Source organism: Dermochelys coriacea, chromosome 9 (genome assembly GCF_009764565.3).
Source record: "Dermochelys coriacea isolate rDerCor1 chromosome 9, rDerCor1.pri.v4, whole genome shotgun sequence".
In the NCBI taxonomy this organism is placed as follows: domain Eukaryota; kingdom Metazoa; phylum Chordata; order Testudines; family Dermochelyidae; genus Dermochelys; species Dermochelys coriacea.
This window is the reverse complement of record NC_050076.1, coordinates 64,366,337-64,373,993: the sequence shown is the minus strand read 5'-3', so window position 1 is coordinate 64,373,993 and position 7,657 is coordinate 64,366,337.

Genomic DNA, 7,657 nt, shown 5'->3' with positions numbered 1-7,657 from the left:
TACCAATGTGATATATGCCATCATGTGCCAGCAATGCCCCTCTGCCATGTACATTGGCCAAACTGGACAGTCTCTACGTAAAAGAATGAATGGACACAAATCAGACGTCAAGAATTATAACATTCAAAAACCAGTTGGAGAACACTTCAATCTCTCTGGTCACTCGATCACAGACCTAAGAGTGGCTATACTTCAACAAAAAAGCTTCAAAAACAGACTCCAACGAGAGACTGCTGAATTGGAATTAATTTGCAAACTGGATACAATTAACTTAGGCTTGAATAGAGACTGGGAATGGATGAGTCATTACACAAAGTAAAACTATTTCCCCATGGTATTTCTCCCTCCCACCCCACCCCCCACTGTTCCTCTGATATTCTTGTTAACTGCTGGAATTAGCCTACCTGCTTGTCACCATGAAAGGTTTTCCTCCTTCCCCCCCCTGCTGTTGGTGATGGCTTATCTTAAGTGATCACTCTCCTTACAGTGTGTATGATAAACCCATTGTTTCATGTTCTCTGTGTGTGTGTATATAAATCTCTCCTCTGTTTTTTCCACCAAATGCATCCGATGAAGTGAGCTGTAGCTCACGAAAGCTTATGCTCTAATAAATTTGTTAGTCTCTAAGGTGCCACAAGTACTCCTTTTCTTTTTGCGAATACAGACTAACACGGCTGCTACTCTGAAACCAATGCTAGAGGAGTTTCCTTAATCCTGTCATCCTTATCCCAGGGGTTTAGGTGTGTCTCCCACTGCCTTTTCATTGCTTTTTATAAGTCTTTCTTCTGATCTGTTTTGGTTCAAGCAGAGGCTGCGGGGGGTGGAAGTCTTTTGTGAGTCAGACAGGCTGGGTACTGCACCCTGGTTCCCCAAGAACACAGAGCAGATAGGTAACACTGGATTTTGTAAAGCTTCAATAGTTGAATAAACCAGCAAAAGATTCATATTAGATCTTCTATGGCAAAAGCCATTCCACTAGACCTGGGGTGTCAAACATATGACCCCCAGGCCAGATCAGGGCATTGTGATGTATTTAGGTGAATTATATGACATATTTAGATTGTGAAGAACCTAAGTTTTCATTTAAAAATAAAAGTGTCTAATCCTCCTGGCTGCACACAGAACCTTCCAAATGTGACCTGAGCATAAACTGCCTGGGGCTGCAGATAGTCTGAAACAATGACTCAAGAGTTTACCCCTTGATCGCATTGCAAGCCTCCCTCTTACGTCAGGGGGTAATTCCATGGGGACAAAGGGGAATATAAAGTCCTGAATTTATATCCTGATCCATGAACCAAAATTAAACATGGAATCCAGCCTTCTTCCTAGTGAATTTTACATTGCTGCATTAAAACTTGAATGGGCTACCGTAACAGTATTCTCGGACCATAGGAGAGTGGCTGGTCTGCATTCATTTTATGTGACTCTAAAAAATTCTAAGAACAAATAATGTTTGGTATTTAGCCAAGTTTGAAGTTGAGATGGGTCAGGGGGTGAGGGGCAAGAGACAGAGACAACCTCAAACCTCTGAACCTTTTGGGTTTCAAAATCCAGATCCCTATTTTGTGGCTTGACCCCATTTCTGCTGTACACAAAAGCAAATTTTCTTTGCAAAAATATATGTGCTATGGGTCTTGTCAACTTTTATCCTACCTCCCTGAATAAAACAACATGACTATAGGAAAAGAAACTGATGAAAAAGATTCTCTCATGCCTTGCAGCAACATTCATTGTCCCACAGAGGGAACTCTTAAACAAGTTACAAATTAAATCTTGCCCCAAGTATTTTATTTCACTGCTATAGATAACTTTAGTGTGGTGACTAGATTAATGGCTTTTCATTACACTATTAACATAAGGATGTTAATATAATATCTATTAAGCACAACCTCGAATAGGGAATGATGGAGGGTCATGCTGGCCTAGCAGAAGCAATAAATCTGTGAAATGGGAATAATGATTGTAACATCCTTTGTAAAGTTCTTTGAGATCTGATGACATAAAGGGATAGATAAGAGCTCAGCTAGCTATTATTATTGTTATGTATTGTTTGTTGATGTTTCTATCTAGGAACTTATCTGACCCTAGAATCTGAGTGGTTCCCAAAAATTTAAAATACAAAATAATACTCTCCTTTTCTTTTTCTCCCTTCCTAATGTGTTGGGGAAGTAGCTTGATCACTTTATGGTTTGTGTATATGTCTGCGTGTGAGCAAGTGAATGGTGGGTGTGAAAAACTTAATCAGGAAAAGCTAAGTGGAAGAGATGAGTTTCTGTTCTGAACATGATGAGGCCTATGGTTATTCCTTTCTCTTGTGGCAGAGAGTTCCATAGTCTAGATCCAGCTCCTGTGAAGCTTCTGTCTCCCTTATTCAAGAGCTTCCCCTATTATTTGACAATATCATGTGTTCCAGTGGAACCTATCTGTCATGGGAGTACAGAGGGAGATCCCTTGGGTACCTAAGGCCAATCCTAGGGCTTGGAATAGCCTCCTTTTGAAAAGAGCTCTGTGTTCAGTGAGGAGCCAGTACAGAAACTGGAGTGCTAAGTAGTTCGTGCTTGAGCTCACCTGTGTCCTATGCAGATAGGTTGCTACATTTTGTACCAGTTGGAACTTTTCTGGAGAGTTTGGTTTCTTTCCTAGATATAATGATTTGCAATAATTAAGCCTGGAGATCATGAATGCATGGATCTCTGTGGCCAGGTCTGTGTCTTGTAAGCCCTGTGGCCTGAAGCTCTGAAAAGACGGGAACTCACTACTACTATCTGTTGCTGAGCAGGGGAAAGAGCGGCCCAGAGCTGCTTGAGAATTTCAGGTGGACAGAGGATCCAGAGGGGAGAGAGCTCTCTGCTGACATCTATTGGTGAGCTGTGGAAAATGACTGAATAGGCCAGGCCTCATTTGCATTTCTGCTATGTGAAGGTTTAGGCAATTTTGTTCAAAATTCAGTTAAGTTTTTTTGCGGGGTGAGGGTGATAAAAAGTTGTTGTTCCTGTTGCATAATAAAAGGGCAAAAGAATGACACCAAATGTGCCTGGGCTGACTGGTCACCCTGACCAATACTGTAGTCTGGCACAGTTGGGTAGCAGAGCCTTTTTTTTTTTTTTTTTTTTTTTGTATGAGTGTACTCTAGCTGGTGTGAACTCTGTTTAGGGTCCTATATGCTACTGATAATTCTCTGAAGAGTTTGTGAAGAGGTAACTTTGCTGTGTAGTAGCAGCACTGTGATCTGAAGTAGTACGGAGGTGGATTTTGGTGAAGCTGTAAAGGACAGCAACAGCGTAACTGAGGAACCCCCTGATGTCTACCTAGCATTATTAGAGCTGAAATTGCCATAGCTGTATTAGATGGTGGGGGCCAGAGAGCAGACCAGCCAGTGTTTCACTTAGGGGCTGGAGATGGATGTGTCTGAACTCTGGCCTTCACTAGTTCTAGACAACAAACAGTGAGTGGGGGTGCAGTAGAAGAGAAGGGGTGGACTGCCTATTGAAGGAACATTGCCTGTTTGGGTGTTTAGACCATAAGTGGAACACTGAGTCTAAAGACTATTACCAAAGACACTGCTGGGCTGGGGGATAGGAGTTCTACCTAATAGTCATATATAGAGATATTTGTGGTTTATTTTTTGCTGGTTTCCTCCAAGGTGTTTCTGTGTCTCTTTTTCTCCTTCTAATACAATATTCCTTGCTTCATTCACAGACTCGGTGCTTGCAAGTGGGGAAGTATTGCTATGGAGGGTGCTAAGGGGATATATTTAGTTTTACAATGTTTCGGGGGGGGGGGGGGGTTGAGCTGGTGGTATCTGATAATTGTTAAAGGTGAACTGAACCTGACCCTTGTTGCTGTCAACAAAACCTGTCAGAAGGGTGACAGTCTGCTAGAACAGCACACAACCTTCTAGCTAGTTGCAGATAGAAATGGTGTCTTCATTTCTGTAGATATTTGGGTGTTCAACAGCACTGAGTCCAAGAGCACCCCAAGGCTATGGACTGCAGTAACATTCTGGGGGCACATGCTCTCAGTAACGAGGATAGTTATAAAGGAAGAAAGTTCTTCAAAGCACTTCCTTCTTTCTACCACCACGACCTCAGTCATGTCCATGTTCAGCTTTAGCCTGCTAGTTTTCCTCCAGGTGCTTTTTTGGCTAACTAACCATTGAGATTACTGGCAGAGGATGCTGTTTGCAGTTGACATGAAGGAGTTGTAAACCTGAGTGTTTGCAAATTACTGGCTCTGCAACCTGTGTTGCCTTATTTGGTCCCTTGTGGCTTCAGTTAGATGTTGAATAATAAGCTGGGGGTGGACTGCACTGTGTGTAAGCAAAAGACAAGTAGGTACTATAACAACGCCGGGGAGGTCTGATGCAACCCTGAGTTCTCATGGTGCAGAGGGACCATAGTTATTGCTACCCCCTTTAGGAGGGTGCAACCAGCCCCCACAATGACAGGGAATGATTGAGTGAGATATATACAGATAATCCTGGCAAGTGACCTGCAGCCACATGCTGCAGAGAAAAGCTAAAAACCCTCAAGCTCGCTGCCAGTCTGACCCAAGGAAAAATTCCTTCTCCACCCTACACATATGGTGATCAGTTAGAGCACATGGTCATCAACCAGCCAGCCAAGTATCTAAGAGGGAGAATGCTCGGTGCCACCTCAGAGTCCTGAACTTCCCCGTCCAATGTCCTATCTCCAACTGTGACTATCTTTGATGCTTCAGACAAAGGAGATTTAAAAAAATCCTCCCAGAATACATTAGGGGGTCCCTTCCTGACCCTTGTCAAGGCTGGCTCAAATCCTGAAGAATGAACTTTAGGAACAATGATATATAACCAAAGAGAGCCTCAGGATGGCTGAGCCCCCTACCATCACATACAACCCTGTTATACAACTGCACTCAAAAATTTGTCCAGCTCTCTCTCCAAACTAATTAAATTGTTTGGTCCCACAACTCCTAGTGGAAGACTGTTCCAGAACTTCACCCTTCTGATGTTTAGAAACCTTCTTCTAATTTCCAGCCTGAACTTGTTCACGGCCATTTTATATCCAATTGTTCTTGTGTCAGCATTGTCCTTTAGCTTAAATAGCTCTTCACTCTCCCTAGTATTTACCCTCCTAATGAATTTATATAAAGGAATATTATCCCCCTCTGCCTTCTTGTTGCTAGACTAAACAATCCAAGCTCTTAGAATCTCCTCTCATAAGATATGCCCTCCATTCTCCTGATCATCCTAGTAATTCATCTCTGCACCTGTTCCAGTTTAAATTCATCTTCCTTGGACATGAGTGACCAGAACTGTATGCAGTATTCCAAGTGAGGTCTTACCAGTGCCTTCTACAGTGGCATTGAAACTGCTGTCTCTACTGGAATGCCTCACCTCATACATCCTAGGATCACATTTGTCTTTTTCACAGCTGCATCACATTGGAGACTCAGTCATCCTGTGATCAACCCACACACCCAGGTATCTCCTTCTATGTAATTTCCAACGTGTGTTCTATAGCCTTGCATACTTCTGAGGCTAATTTAACAGGTCTGTAATTGTCTGGATCACTTTCCCCTCCACCTCCCTTCTTAAATAGAGGTACAACACTAGCTATTCGCTAGTCATATGATACAACCCCCAAATAGATTAAAAATTCTTGCTACTGAACTAGCAATCTGCCAGTTCTTTCAATATTCTGGGACAGAAGTTAGCTAGTCCCCCTGATTTTTGAGCACATTAAGTTCTTTAAGTTTTTCTTCTACCTCAGATGTGGTAATTTCCATTTCTAAACAAGTATTTCCATCAGCCATACTGCCTTCATTCACATGTTCCATATTATTATCCTAATTGAATACCAAAGCAAAATATTCATTTAGTTTTTGCATTATATTTAGATTTTTCATCTCCTTCCCAACCACACTGCATAGTGGCCCAACCTCATCCTTCCTTATCTCTTTTCATTTATAGAACTAAAACACCTCTTCAGATTTATTTTAATTTCCATGACAAGAGCAAATTCAGCTTGATTTTTAGCAATTCTCATTTATGCCTATATTTTCTAACCTTCACAATGTAGTTTTCTTTGCTGATCACCTCCTTTTTCCATTCCCTACAGGCTTTCTAACTTGGGATGCATATTTGATAGGTTTTGTGTAGCTGACCTGAAGAAATTTCAAACCTCCTCTATTTTTAAGTCCTTCCACTCTTCAGTCCAGCTGAACTTTTTAGCTAATTCCCTTAACTTCCCAAAGTCTGCCCCTTTGAAATCATAGATAAACAGATAATGCATGTTCCAAAAGTGGATCAAACAATTTTGGTCCCAAATTCCACCCCCAGTTTTAGTGCAGTTGTTAACATGGGGTATAAATTGCACAGCTAGAACAACTAATACTCAATTGTTTTTATACTTAGATTGTAAGTTTTTCAGGGCATGGACCCTTGCTTTGCACAAGGCCTAGCATAATGGAACCCTTATCAATGGTTGGGGATCTACATGTTACTGTAATCCAAAATAATAATAATAAAGAGTTACCTGTTTTGATTTATTTAAGCATGATCTAAACCAGATGCTCAGTACTTTAGAGGAAGTATAATTTTATTTTCATTTCTAAATTGTGGACATAATATTGGACATAGTTGTGGACATAATATTGAAGGAAGGAAAAGGACAAATTGCCTAGGGGGCTGCTGCTTTCTAGACATTTCATTCTTAGCAAATACAAGTATAAAGTGACCATTGGTCAAATTACATTGCAGTTGCACACTAACTGAATACGTCACTGCGTAGAACAGAGCTTTAAACACATACATACAATTCTCTTCTCATGTGCTACAACAACATGAATTACTACCATTTAGGTTTGCTAACTTTCTACTTGCATAGAACCAAACACCCTTGCCCTGCCCTGCTCTGCTCCTCCTCCAAGGCCCTGCCCCTGCCACTTTTCTGGGGCTCCACCCCTGATCACTCCATCCCCATCTTCCTCTGTCAATCATTCTCCACACTCTCACTCACTGGCTCATTTTTGCTGGGCTGGCTCAGGAGGTTGGGGTGTGGGAAGGGGTGAGGAGTGCGGGCTCTGGGGTGGGCCAGATATGAGGAGTTCACGGTGCAGGAGGGGGCTACGGCCTGAGGCAGTGGGTTGGAATGTGAGGGGGGATGAGGGCTCCGGCCGGAGGAAGCAGACTCTGGGGTGGGACCAGAGATGAGGGGTTTGGGCTGCAGGAAGGGCTCTGGACTGGGAGGTGGAGCTGAGGGGTTCCGCTTATGGGAGGGGACTCTGGGCTAAGGCAGGGGGTTGAGGTATGGGAGGGGGTATGGGCTCTGGGCTGGGGATATGGGTTCCAGGGTGGGGCCATAAATGAGGAGTTCAGGGTGCGGGAGGGGGCTCCAGGCTGGGGCAGGGGATTGGGGTATATGGGTGGGGATGAGATCTCCGGATGTAGGTGCAGGCTCTGGTGTGGGGCCGAGAATGAGGGATTTGGGGTGTAGGAGGGTGCTCCAGGCTGGGACTGAGGGGTTTGGAGGGCAGGAGGGGGACTGGGGCAGGGGGTTGGGGTGTGGGAGGGGGTGAGGGGTGCAGGCTCCGGGTGGCACTTACCTCAAGCAGCTCCCGGAAACAGCAGCATGGCCCCACTCCAGCTCTGCTCGTGGCTGTGTCTGCGGGTGCT